Consider the following 14555-nt stretch of genomic DNA (forward strand, 5'->3'; position numbering starts at 1 on the left):
TTTCTTCCTTCCCTCACCCCTCATTAAGGAGTCAAGCCATTTGATATAGGTTATACATGTGCAGTTATGCAAAATATATTTCCCTATTAGTGGTGTTGTAAAAAAAAAAAACACAGTCCCCCAAAATAAAAAAATAATGAAAATTAAAAAAAAAAACATGCATACATCTGCATTCAAACTCCATCAGTTCTTTCTTTGGACAGGGATAGCATTTTTTTTTCATCATAAATCCTTTGGAATTGTCTTGGATCGTTACATTGCTCAGAATAGCTAGGTTATTTACATTAGATCACTGTAGACTATTGCTGTTACTGTGTATAATGTTTCCTAGTTCTGCTAATTTCACTTGATGCAAAAGTTTTAAATAAAATACTAGCAAATAGATTGCAGTAATACCTCACGAAGATCATACACACTATGGCCAAGTGGAATTTATACCAGAATGAGAAACTGAAGGAAAACTATCAGCATAATTGACCATATCAATAACAAAAACAACAAAAATCCTGTGATTATATCAATAGATGCAGAAAAAAAGCTTTGGACAAAATACAACAATCATTCCTATTAAGAAAAGACATTACTAGAAAGCATAGGAATAAATGAAGATTTTTCTTAAAGTGAGTAGAATCTAGCATTATGTGTAATGGTCATAAGCTAGAAGTCTTTCAATTAAGATCAGGACTGAAGCTAGGATTATCACAACAATTATTCAATATTGTATTAGAAATGCTAGTTATAACAATAAGACAAGAAAAAGAAAGGAAGGAATTAGAATAAGAAGTGAAGAAAGAAAACTATGGGTTTTTGTAGATGATATGATGACATGCTAAAAAAAACATTTGAAACAATGAACAACTTTAGCAAAGTTGCAGGATATAAAATAAACTCACAGAAATCATCAGCATTTCTATATATATATTAACAAAGTCCAGCAGAAAAAAACAAAACAAAAAAAACAAAAGAGAAATTCCATTAAGAATAACTGCAAACAAATGCAGGCATTCTATGAACACAATTACAAAACACTTCTAACACAAATAAAGACATATCTAAACAAGTGGAGAAATATACTTATAGGGAGGCTGACCCAATAAAATAAAGATGACAATTATGACAGAGAAGGAAAATGACAAGTGCTGGCAAGTATGGGAAATATTGGGATACTAATGCTCTGTTGGGGGAATTTTCAACTAGTCCAACCATTCTGGAGAACAATTGTAACTATTTCCAAAGAGCTATATAACTGTGAATATCCTTTCTACCCAGAAATGCCACTACTAGATCCTTATCCCAAAGAGATAAAAGAAAAGGCAAAAGGACCTATTTGTGCAAAACTATTTATAACAGTTATTTTTGTGGTGGCAAAGAATTGTTGTTGCTGTCCATCCTTCATATTCAGAGGACCAAAATGATTTCATGATGTTGGGGTCAAAGCAGAATGTGTTAAATTATGACTGATTAGACCAATCAATGTAAGCTCAGAAGGCTCTACCACACATCAGCCACAAATAGTACTTTTTTTTTTTTAAAGCAATCGGGGTTAAGTAACTTGCTCAAGGTTACACAGCCAGTTATTTCTGGGTGTGGTGCTAAGTATCTGAGCTCAGATTTGATCCAGGTCATCCCAACACTGGAGTCGGTGATCTTACTTGCTGAGCTACCTGGCTGCCCCTAAGCAATGGGGGGTTAAGTAACTTGCTCAGGTGTTTCTGGGTGGGTGCTAAGTGTCTGAGCCCGGATTTGATCCCCAGGTCATCCTGACACTGGAGTCGGTGCTCTTACTCGCTGTGCTACCTGGCCGCCCCCAAATAGTAGATTTTAACATTTGGGTAGGAGATGTCTCTATATTTTCACATCTCACATGTCTTTTGAAGTGCTTCAATTCTGCTTTGCTCATAGAGCACAATTCCTTCTTTGATACAAGCACACCATGATGCCTGGTCCTGCACTAGTATTTCCCATGTCTCACGATCAATACTAAGTTCTTCAGAGAGATCTTGAAAGTGTCCTTGTTTTACTTCTTTTGAACTTTGTGTGTGTGCTTACCTTACATGAATTCTCCTTAAAAGAGACTTTTAGGTAATGTTTGGCATTCATACTAGATGGCCAGCCCCACTAGGGTTATGTTTTCTACAGTAGAGTTTGAACATTTGGCAGTTCAGCTTGAGAGAGGACCTCAACCTGAGAGAGATCCTGTACCTTGCCAGGTAATCTTCAAGAGTTTCCTAAGAAAATTCAAATATAAGCATATCAGTTTTCTGGAGTGGAGCTGGTAGATGGTTCAAGTTTTATAGTCTATTTCACACTGTGAATGGGACCAATATAAATGAGTGGGCAAAGTTATCTATGTGTCAAGGACATAATTACAGCTGAACTTGTGGGAAGAATGGTCAGAGAGGAGAACTGAAGTGTTTCTTATTTATGAGAAGGAGCCAGTAGCTTCAGATGCCACATCCTCCAAGCAAGAAAACTCCATTCAATGCAATTTTAAGATTAAGTTTTTTAAACTCTTCAGTTCCAATTTCTCTCCATCTATCCATCCCTCCCCCATCCATTAAAAAGGCAAACAATATGCTATCAACTATACATGTGAAGTCATGCGAAACATTTACTTATTATTTTTAACATTCATTAAAAATTCAATTTTCAGTTCAATTCAATGAACATTTATTAAGTTCCAGCTATGTTCCAGGCACTGTGCTATGTGCTGGTGATGAAAAAGAGTGAAAAGATAGTAAGGGAGAAAAAATTCAAACAAATATTTACAAAGCAAATTACTGGATAAATAAGCACCAGAATTGAGAAGAATTGAGGAAGACTTGCAAGAGAAGAAGGGATTTTAGTTGGAACTTCAAGGTGGCCAGGTTGATCAGTAGTTTGTATGAAAGAGGGAGAGCATTCCAGGAATGGGGGACAGCTAGAGAGAATGTTCAGAGCCAAGGGATGAAATGTCTTATTCATGTAAGAGTCAGGCCAGTGCCGCTGGATCAAAGAATGCAGAGCAGGGAGTAATGTAAGAAGACCAGAGAGGTTGGAGGCATCTAGGTTATGAAGGGCTTTGAATGCCAGAACAATTTGCTTTTGCATCTGGAGGCCATAGGAAACCAATGGAGTTTATTGATTAGGGGTGTGACATGATCAGACTTGTGTTTTAAGAAAATGACTTTAGTGGGTAGGCTAAATGGAGAACAGATTGACGTGGGGAGAATGCTGAGGCAGACAGACCCACTAGCAGGCTATTATATCACCATGAGGTGATGAGGAATTTCACTAGAGTGGAGTAAATGTCACAGGAGAGCAGTATTTAAAAGATTTCGAAAGGTGAAATCAACAGACCTTGGTAAGATTGCACATGGAGGGTGAAAGATCACAAGGAATACGGTATAACTACTAGGGTGCCAGCCTGTGGAAAAGGGAGTGTTGACCTTTACAACAATAAGAAAGATAGGAAGGGGAAGTGCTTAGAGGGAAAGGTTCTGTTTTAGACATACTGAGTTAAAGATGCCTACTGGACATCTAAAGGCAATTGGTTGATGTGAGTTGGGAGGTCAGCAGAGAAATTGGAGTAGAATAGGTAGATCTGATATTTGGAGAGAACACAGTGGAGTTTGCACTTGATGAAAGAGAAGTAAGCCCCCAGTCTCTCAGTGGTACCCTTAGAATCCTAAGAAGGAGTTCTAGTCTTTTTCTAGGAGTCTGACACGAGGAAACATTGGTAGAGTAGTTTCAGAGTTTTGTTATGTACAGATGAGAAAACTGAAGTACAGCAAAGCGAAGTGACTTGTCCAAGGTCATGTAGGTGACAGATTGTCACACAGCGACAGAGGCAGGATTCAAACCTAAGACCTCTGGCTCCAAATCTTCTGCTTTCTGCTTTAGCATGTTGCCTCTTCTTTTGAATGATGGCAATCCTGGAGTACTGCTGTCCGTTGAACACTTCCTAGGTTTTTAAAATGAGTTTCCTCAATACATTTTAATAAATTTCTAAGTCTATGTGCCAAGGTGGACCTTGGAACCAGGAAAATCTGAGTTCCAATTCTGTCTGGACATATACCATCAGTATCAACCTGGGGTCTAGACAAATTATTTAACTTCTCAGCATATTAGTCAACTCTCTAAGACAAATTTCATAGAAGTCAGCAAATTCAATTTGTAGATGCAATTCCCACATTCAAAAGTTCCCTATACTAATAAAATCCCAGGTCCAGTTACTATCCATAATAACTAAGGACATTTATAGATAGTGTTTCATCCACATTAAATTGCCTACATTTACCCTGGAGTGCAGAAAAATATTTCACAACCAGAAAAGGCCCAAATATTAGTCATTTTTCAAATCTAAGTGTTTGTCTGTTATGGCAGTTCCTCAACCACAGGGACTGTCCTTTATCTTTTATTTTTTGTATTCTCAGTACTTTTAGCACAGTGTCTGGCACAGAGTAGGTGCTTAATAACTGTTTGTTAGCTCACTCATTGACTTAATAAACTCTGCAAGAAATCGAGATTTTCATTTGATATTTGGAGGTGCTGGAGATTTACCAAAGCCATGGCTCTTTCTGCTATTTTTACATTAAAAAATGTCAAGTTTGTACATGCTTTGGACTTGTTATTGAGTGACTGACTAGGTGTGGAAGAATCTGAAATTAATCGCTCATGTCTGTCAAGCTTAGAAGCTATTCTTGACTTTGCATTGCAAATTTTGAATCAGAATTATGCCTCATGTCAATATTGAGTCAAATTATTTTCCACTTTGGTAGTAAAAATATGTGGCATAGTCTAGACCTGTTATGTTTATTTTCATTTTTTTCTCTTTTACACAAAAGTTTAAAGTTATTTTCCCCCCTCTATTCACAGTTTAAAGATACTGGGTTGGCATGCTTAATCAAAGCAATTTACTGGGCTCTTCTTTGACAGATTACATGAAGAATGTTGACTTGTGGAAAAAGAAAGGTTGGTTTCTAGTGTATCTAAATTGTGTGTTTTTAAAATTCTTTACTATGCAAAAATTCATAAGGTAACAAGAGACTTTGTGTTGTGTCTGCTTTCATTAAAACATGTTTAAAAAATCATGCAGTTTATTTTTCTCTGAGTTTGAAAAACACTAACAATATTTCATCTCCAGTTAGAGAATGAGTTTCTGTTTTCAGATTAGAGAAACTGGTGGGGAGAAAAAGAATTTCTGAGGTCTAAAATGACCCAAGTCAGTGGTAGTTTGTGTTATGGTGAATACTCATGGATAATAATTTTTTCTTGGATTAGTCTGGCAGAGTATTTTAGAAAGAGAGTGTGACAGGAACCATTTATGTAGTAGGACTTTATTTGATTATCTCTGTCGGCATATTTTGGTAAAATTATGAGTTGTCAATATGTAAAGTACTTCATGAACCTTAGAGTACTATATAATTGAAAGGTCTTATCATTATTTGTATGTTTTATAGTGGGAAGAGGTATGGAAGCAAATAAACATTTATATAGTATCAACTGTGGGTCAGGCACTGTGCTAAGTTTTGGGGATATAAAAAAGATCCCTGGTTTGGGAGGACAGATAACCTGGTTCAAATGGTGATTCTTTCACTTACTACCTGATTGACCTTAGCTAAAGAGTCTTGGATTTATATTCAAAGACCCTGATCTTAAGTGTCTCTTCTTTGATTTACTACATGGATGACATTTGACAACACACTGCCCACCTAGGGGCTTCTCTTTCCTCATTTCTTAAATGAACATGTTGTCCTATAGGACATCTAAGGTACCTTATAGCTCTTTGTATATGATCCTAAACCATTTAAATCTTTCAAAGCCTTACTTTCCTTATATGAAAATGAGGATATTAGACTAGATTATTTCTAAGAGCAATTAATCAGTCAACAATCATTTAATAAGCATTTACTATATGCCAGGCTCTATAGGAAGCATTGGAGATACAAAGAAATATATATGACAGTCTCTGCTCTCAAGCAGTTAATACTCTAATGCAGAGTTCCCCAAACATATTTGGCTTACTACTTCCTTTTCAAAAGAAAATTACTCAATGCCATCTTGGAAATCTACTTTCTTTAACCTTTTAACATTTAAAAAATTTGCATTATTTCAAATAATATTATATATATATTTTTAAATGATGCATCTTAAATTTAATAATTCATTATAAATTTGTGCTTTTAATCTTACAATGAAATTTTGACGATGCAATATTGAGTCATGCTACCATAAAGTAACATACTGTAAACAAGTATTTACATGCACATATTCCTGCTGATGCCTTCTGAACTTCCCAACAATGAGTGACTTGCTTGCTGCCAATACTTGCTTGTCAAGACCTGTTGGCAGACTTGACCACTGATTTGTTATAACTTGCATTTTGTGTGTTTATTTGTAAAATAAGGTAATCATTATGACTTTCACTATGTTACACAATGGATGAAGCATGTATGAACAGTTTTTCAAAATTTTCTTCTCTTCCTTTCTTTCCTTATGCTTCCACCACTCACTTAGTTTTATTCAACACTCCATAATTGCACCAAAAGCTTTTACTGAGCCCTCCCCCCATGATTCCAGCACACAAACTGCCGGGGCGATATCACTCTCTTTGGGAACTCTGGATGGTTCCTTCCATCTCTAAATCTAATATCTTATGAACTAGAGTTACATTCTGTTTTAGTGAAACAGAGTGGGACTATAAATATAAGGTTACTTTATTGAAAACAGTGAGGAGATTGTATCATTTATCTCCTCCCATAGCTGGCTCATAGTCACAAACTATATTTCAATGGATATGATATTGGAAACATACATGTACTTTAGATTAGAGAAAAATGGAGAACAGAAGAAACCCTGAGGCTATTGAGAGCCATGGTAGATGATAGGCAAGCATAAAGCTTCAACTATGTATGTATATATAGCTATATATATATATACACATGTGTATATATGTGTATGTGTATACACACATCTCTCTATGTGTATATATGTATATATACATATATATATATATATATATATGATTGCCTTAATTTCATTATCTTTGGCTCATAAGTATTTTAGAGCAATTATATCCAATAGAATCATATTTTTCTCAAAGATTTAAGTTCCTTCTCCTCATTCTCTTTTTTTCCTCCTTGTCCTCTTTCTCCTCCTCCTCCTCCTCCTCCTTCTCCTTCTTCCTCTTCCTCTTCTTTCTTCATATCTTGTCCAGTCTGGAACTAAAGTGGCCATTTATGGATCAATCCCAATATTTATTAAAATGCAAGATTTAACCTAGCCCATTTTTTTCTGTCTGGGTCAGTTTGCATCGCCCTTAAGCAGTCTGGTGATTTTCTCCTTCCAGGGTTTCATCATCTTGGTGCTGGGTCTCGTGTGAATAGTCAATCAGCTTTAGCCATACTGCAGCTCAGAATACAAACAATCCTCAACCTTCCCAGCAGCAAATACTACATGCATGCCCTGACTCTCAGTTTCTTAGATGTAGAAAAGATCACAGGGGTGTTTAAATAGTCTTTTTAAGATCACTATCGGTAAGAATGATGTTAGACAAGAGATCTTAAACATTGTATTGCATAAATGGGAACAAAAAGTATGGGGAGGGTCACCACATTATTTCTTCTTGTGATGCATGTTGCCTCTTTAATACAAAAGCAAATAGAGATCTGCCTTACACACTGAAAGCAGAACAGGCCGTTGGTGGAACAAAGAGAATAGTAGTTAATTAGAAAGAACGATGTGAAAACTTTTTTTTTCCAATCAGAGAAGAAGCAAAGTGCATTTTAAAGAATTTTCCTCATGACAACATTATAAGCTAGAGAGAAATATTAGACAATTACTGCTGTTAAGGAACTGTCGGTCTAATGGGGGAGATAATATGCAAACAACTATGTACAACATGATGTATACATGAGAAATTAGAGATAATCAATCAAGGGAAGGTCTGTGAATAAATAGTTTAATCTTAATCTAATACTTTACCTCCCTAATCAGGCTAATGATAGTTGTAGCATCTTTTAGGGCTGATATGAAGATTTCACTGTACGATACTGTGTCTGAATTTGAAATCCTTGTATAGGGACTTCAATCATGACTCCACTTCCTGTGTGACTTTGGACATGCATAGACTCTTTGGGTGTCAATTTCCTCATCTTTCAAATGAAAGAGGTGATTATGTCAAGAGGTGATTATGTCAAATAGAATGAATTCCATTAGGTGGCATACTGACATAGAAAACTATATGCTACCAACTACCTTCATTGTATTTTTACTTATTTTATTAATTTTCCAAACATTTTAATCGATGGTAGGCACCTGCAGTGAGTTTGGCACCACTGCAGATAATATCTAAGAAAATTTCTAGGTCTAAATCCTGTTACTCTAAGCTAAGTGGCTGTAATTAGATTTTGATGGAGATCAGCACATATAGAGGTATCGTATTTTTCTCATGAGAACCCTTTTCCCCTTTTGATATGGCCGAGGCTGTCAGAGACAACCAATCTCCATGACATTCCTCAATGCTGAGAGTGATTACACCCTGCTGTTGTCCCTGAAACTTGTTCGCCTTCTGTCCAAATCCTTACCCCCACTGTTTCAAGTACTTCTGTGGGGGAGTGTTATTAGAGTGATCCAGACAAACCCAAAATCACAGGATGAGCATGGGACAGTGTTCATGCTATGGGAGATTCCCATATAGCACATATATAGGAAGAATACCATTTCAAAATTGTGATGTAATTATGGCTAGCTGGGAAACAGCAGCAAGGTAGACATAAACCCTCTTGTCATGCAGTGGCCAGAGCAGAAGACCTACTGTGAACCAAGGGAACAATAATATGTCTATAAGAACATGAGATAGAGTTATATACACCCACTTACCCATAAATGAGGAACCATAGTTATTTCTCCCCTCTGCCCACCTTGGTGTGTGTGTGTGTGTGTGTGTGTGTGTGTGTGATTTCATCTGATTTGTAATTTCATAGATATACAGAGATCCTCAATGATAATTCTGCAAATAATACAAATCAGTAACTTTTTTTGTTATTTATAGTATTAGGAAGACAATTGGGGTGTTGAGGGATTAAGGACTGGCTCAGGGTCACACAATCAGTATACCAGCAGTAGGGCTTAAATCTATGTTTTCCTTATTCTAAAGCTGGTCTTCTGTCTATTGTAGCATGATGCCTCTGCCCTCCACTCATATTCACCTTTATGTTCCATGTGAGGAAGATAAAAATGTATATGTTAATATAAGAATGCAAGTGTAGTGTTATTTGTGCAAGAACTTTCCCAGTGAACACTTTCCAAATGGCTTTGTTGGTCTCTCCTACAATAGTCCTTATTGGCCTATCTTATATTGTTATTTTCAGTCAGTCATACTTGTTAAAATAATAAGCAAATACTATCAACTGAGTCAATTAATAACCACAGTATACAATTGATAGCAGAATAATCCATTCTTTATAAATTACTATCTTATTTGCTTAGTATAGCTGCCTTAAGAGTTCATTTACTAAATGGTTGTTAATTGATTATTTCTAAGACCCATGATTTCATCCATGTGGTTCCTCTCTATATCAATGTAGACCACAACCTCTTGATGTCTTACTACATAGGTAACCTTTTCCGTGTCATGAACCCTTTTGGCTATCTGATGAAGCCCATGAGGCTCTTCCTAGACCAATGTTTTAAATATATAAAATAAAATACATAGATTTCCAAAGGAGACTAACTATATTTAAATACAATTATCAATCCCATTTAAAGTTACTGTAGACATTATAAAATATTTGGGAATCTACCTGCCAAAACAAACCCAGGACCTGTATGATCATAACTACAAAACACTTTTCACACAAATAACGTCAGATCTAACTAATTGGGAAAATATCAATTGCTCATGGCTGGGTCGAGCTAATATAATAAAAATGACAATTTTACCTAAATTAAATTATCTATTTAGTGCCATACCAATTAATTTACCAAAAAACTACTTTATAGAGCTAGAAAAAATAGTAACAAAATTCATTTGGAAAAATAAACGGTCCAGAATATCAAGGGAATTAATGAAAAGAAATGCTAGGGAAGGTGGACTAGCTATACCAGATTTCAATCTGTATTATAAAGCAGCAGTCATCAAAACTACTTGGTACTGGTTGAGGAATAGAGTAGTTGATCAATGGAATAGATTAGGCACACGAGATTCAGAAGTCAATGACTATAGTAATGTATTGTTTGATAAACCTCCAGACCCTGGTTTTTGGGATAAGAACTCACTATTTGACAAAAACTGCTGGGAAAACTGGAATATAGTATGGCAGAAACTGGGCATAGACCATTATCTAACACCATATACCAAAATCAAGTCTAAATGGGTGCATGATCTAGGTATAAAGGTTGATAGTGTAAGCAGTCTCCTAAAACAAGGAATAGTTTACCTATCAGACTTGCGGAGAGGGAAAGACTTTATGACTAAACAACAGTTAGAAAACATTATAAAATGTAAAATCGATAATTTTGACTACATGAAATTGAAAAGTTCCTGTACAAACAAAGCCAATGTAACCAAGATTAAGAGGGAAGTGGGACATTGGGAAAGAATCTTTACAACCTATGTCTCTGACAAAAGACTCATTTCTAAAATATATAGAGAATTGAGTCAAATTTATAAGAATACAAGTCATTCCTCAATTGATAAATGGTCAAAGGATATGAACAGGCAGTTTTCAGAGAAAGAAATTAAAACTATCTATAAGCACATGAAGAAATGCTCTAATTCACTATGGATTAGAGAAATGCAAATCAAAACAACTCTGAGGTACCACATCTCACCAGTCAGATTGGCTAAGATGACAAAACAGGAAAATGACAAATGATGGAGAGGATGTGGGCAAATTGGAACACTAATGCATTGTTGGTGGAGTTGTGAACTGATCCAGCCTTTCTGGAGAGCAATCTGGAATTATGCCCAAAGGGCTATAAATACTTTCATACCCTTTGATCCAGCAATACCACTCCTAGGGTTATATCCCAAAGAGATCATAGAAATGGGAGAAAGAACCATATGTAGAAACATGTTTATAGCAGCTCTTTTTGTGGTAGCAAAGAATTGGAAATTAAGGGGGTGCCCATCAATTGGAGATTGGCTGAACAAATTGTGGTATGTGCATGTTATGGAATACTATTGTGCTATAAGAAACGAGGAGCAGACAGTCTTCATATTTACCTGGAGAGGCTTATACGAACTGATGCTGAGTGAGAAGAGTACAACCAGGAGAAATTTGTACACCATTACAGACACAATGTATGTGTGATGACCAACTTTGATAGATTGGATTCTTCTCAGCAATGCAGGGATATAAGTCAATCCCAAAAGACTCATGATGGAGAGAAATTTGTGCATCCAGAGAAAGAACTAAGTTTATATCCAGGTGGAAGCAAAATATCTGATCTTTTTCCTTCTCTTATTTGGTTTTATGTCCTCTTTACCATTTTTCATTCCAGCTGGTACAATCTGTCCTTATAACCTGACTAATGTCTAATGTGAAAGTATTTACAGATCCTATACTTGACTATAAGCCACCATTGTGGGGGGGAGGGAGGGGGACAAAAATGTGAAACTCAAGGAATTGTGGAATTGAATCCTGTAAACTAAAAGGAAACGAACAAATTAATAATAAAAAAAGAAATACAATTATCAATTTTTTTAGAAAGCAAATACATGGACCCTAGGTTAAGAGCCTTTGTCTTTAGATTTTTATGGAGATCAGCACATATAGAAAGGTATCCTATTTTCTTCATGAGAACCATCTCCCCTTTTGGTATGGCCTAGGCCATCAGAGACAATAAATCTCCTTGAAATTCCTCAACTTGCTGAGAGCTATTACACCCTGCTGTTGAACCTGAAACTGAGCTCCTTGGGGGTGAGGACTGTTTTTACCTCTTTTTGTATACACAGAGCTTAGCACAGTGCCTGGCACTTAGTAGGTCCTTAATAAATGTCTATTGATTAATTGATTGATTGATAGTAAATGGTCTGAATGAGTTGCTGTGGTTGAAAAATCATTACATAGTTGCCAAACCATTTTTATGATGAAACTTTATGATCCCAGCTAAGCTTTTACCTTGTACCTGGTCTTCTACTTGACATCTTTCTAGTTCATTAGATACTTCTCTAGCTTGCTCTGAGTTGCCAAATTTTTATATTGCAAAGAATCACTGCCACACAAGAATAGTATAGAATTGCAATAGAATAGTACTTTGGTAGAGAGTGTAAGGAAATGTTAGCAAGGAGAGCTATGCCATTCACCACCAAGGCATTGTATTTGTTGTTTTCTCTTGAAAGGGTACAATTAAAGAGTTAAAAAATGCTCCTCTCAAAATGCAGAATGAGACCTACATTTTATGATATGGTCAATACAAGAATTTATTTTGCTTGACTATGTTTATTTGTTACAAGGACTTTGTTTTTATTTTCTTCTTTAAATACAAAGAAGAAAGGTAGTCAGGGAAAACAAATAATTGTTCAATGAAAAAAATTAAAATAAATTTTCAAAGAAAAATAATAAAACCTCACATAGATCCTTTAGGCCCAGCTATACTTCAGCTGATTCTCTCTGAAAGCTTATGGTAGAAGTTTGCTATCCAGTTTCCTTTATTTTTTTCTCAGTTTCAGTAGCTTAGTTATGCAGTGTGTATTAGTACTTACATCCATACCTCACTGGAATTAGCTATGGTTGATTTTATCATCCTCCTTGAGTTAATGAAGATTAGGATAAGTTGTTTCCAAGCATAAAAAGAGGCGAGAGCTTGAAGGGGAGACAATAAATCAAGGTTAAATGCTACCACCCTACAAGAATATGCAATATAACTAGATTCCCCTTCAAGCTCAAAAGAAGAAACCTTTGGGGAAAATCAGTTTCTTCATTTCATTTCCATGATTTGTTCTGGGCTTGCTGACATAGCCTATTAAGAACTCTGTTTATGTTTTAGAGACTTATGGAGCACTTTGGGTTTTATAGTGTTGGCAAAATGTTCCTTATAGTGAAAATTATATGCTGAGATGGCAGGCTACTGAACCAATATATTGTTATGCTGATTAAACGGATTAAAGGCTATAATTTTTGGACACACATTAGAGAAGTTGAGCTATTTGTATCACAGAAACTAATCTCATTTCATCAGATGCATGTATTCATAACTTGTCTCTTATCTCATCTTATTGGATAATCACTACTCTGCTACCATGTACAGAAATCATCTTTCACTTCCCTCAAACTCTTATGCTGGGTAGCAGTGGGAAAAACAAAAGAATACAAAACAAAATTGCAGGGAGGGGACAGGAGATCTGGAATACATGTCATCTTTTCAATTAACTGTGTGATCTTGGGAAAGTTATTTAATGTTCCTAAACCTCAGTTAACTCAATCTGCAAGATGAGAATATACACTTACCAAAGGCAGTAAACTGACCGGATGATCCCTTGTAGTCCTTTTAAGGCTTATAACAAATTCTACATATCAGAATACACATATTATTCTGATTTTACATATAGTAATTAATTTTCTTTGGAGAATTCATTTTAGATCAATTGGTTCTGCTTTATTTCATATATACAGATGTGTATATAATTAACTTAAATTTTTAATAATAATAATAATAATAACTTATAATGCAAGGTTCATTTTTTGAAGACTTTTTTTCCCCTTAGGAAATTCTTCCTACAATGTCTGTGACTTCCACCAGTGATATTTAAGATACTTATTAATGAATGGGGTTGTTTTAATGATGTTCCCTGCCCCTTAATAGGCCCCTGCTCTTAATAAAACACAATGGATGTGAGGGGGAGGAACTTGCTGAAAAGGTGAAACAGGAAGGGTGGAGCCTGAGAGACAGTCAGAACTATTGGGATCAAGTTGTGTGGAGGCTGAGCAGCTAGCACGAGTGAGAAAGGAGCTTAAGGGATCCTGTTTTGTTTTGAAGGCCTGATGGAGGGAAGGCTTTGGAATGTTGGTGTTTGCTGCATCAGTCATGCGTACCAACTTCGTGGTTACTGTGATGAATTTGGCTTTCTGGTATTTGAATAAATACTTTGATTCTGTCCTTCATGTGGACAGTCTGTTACATTTTGTGATTAACTATACTAAAATATTCATAGCCACAGTGGGTGCTGTGAATATCGCATTGGTGTTATAGTTGTATAGACAAAACTATCTAGGCTTATATAAATCTCAATATTTGGTACATGATAAAACCACTGATTTTTTCCAATTAAATCATTTCATTACATTAGTTATATATGCACTAGGGTGCTCTAACTCCTTGTTGTCCTTAGAATTGAATTAGAATTGAAGTTTCATCAATGCAAACATCCTACGTGAAAATTATTTCCACTGACAGAGAAGAATAGCTTGTCTAGAATTTATTAAAAAAAAAAACAACAACAACAACTGACCTACAGGTACTTGGAAGTTAAATGACTTAACCCAGCAAAAATAGAGTTTAAAAAAAATGCTTCAATCTCAAAACTAAACAAACAAACAAAAGAACTTAAATGACTTAACCATGGTCAA

The 14555-nt window shown here is 35.6% G+C and overlaps 1 long non-coding RNA gene across 1 annotated transcript in view; it reads left to right on the plus strand.

The window, feature by feature from the left end:
- The window catches only part of LOC138149820 (uncharacterized), an 85076-nt gene that overhangs the window by 11963 nt on the left and 58558 nt on the right, over nt 1-14555 (plus strand). The window lies entirely within an intron of this gene.

This window comes from Petaurus breviceps, unplaced genomic scaffold (assembly GCF_028583685.1).
Source record: "Petaurus breviceps papuanus isolate PSGF00001 unplaced genomic scaffold, PetGlider_PUasm1.0 90849, whole genome shotgun sequence".
Classification (NCBI taxonomy): Eukaryota; Metazoa; Chordata; class Mammalia; order Diprotodontia; family Petauridae; genus Petaurus; species Petaurus breviceps.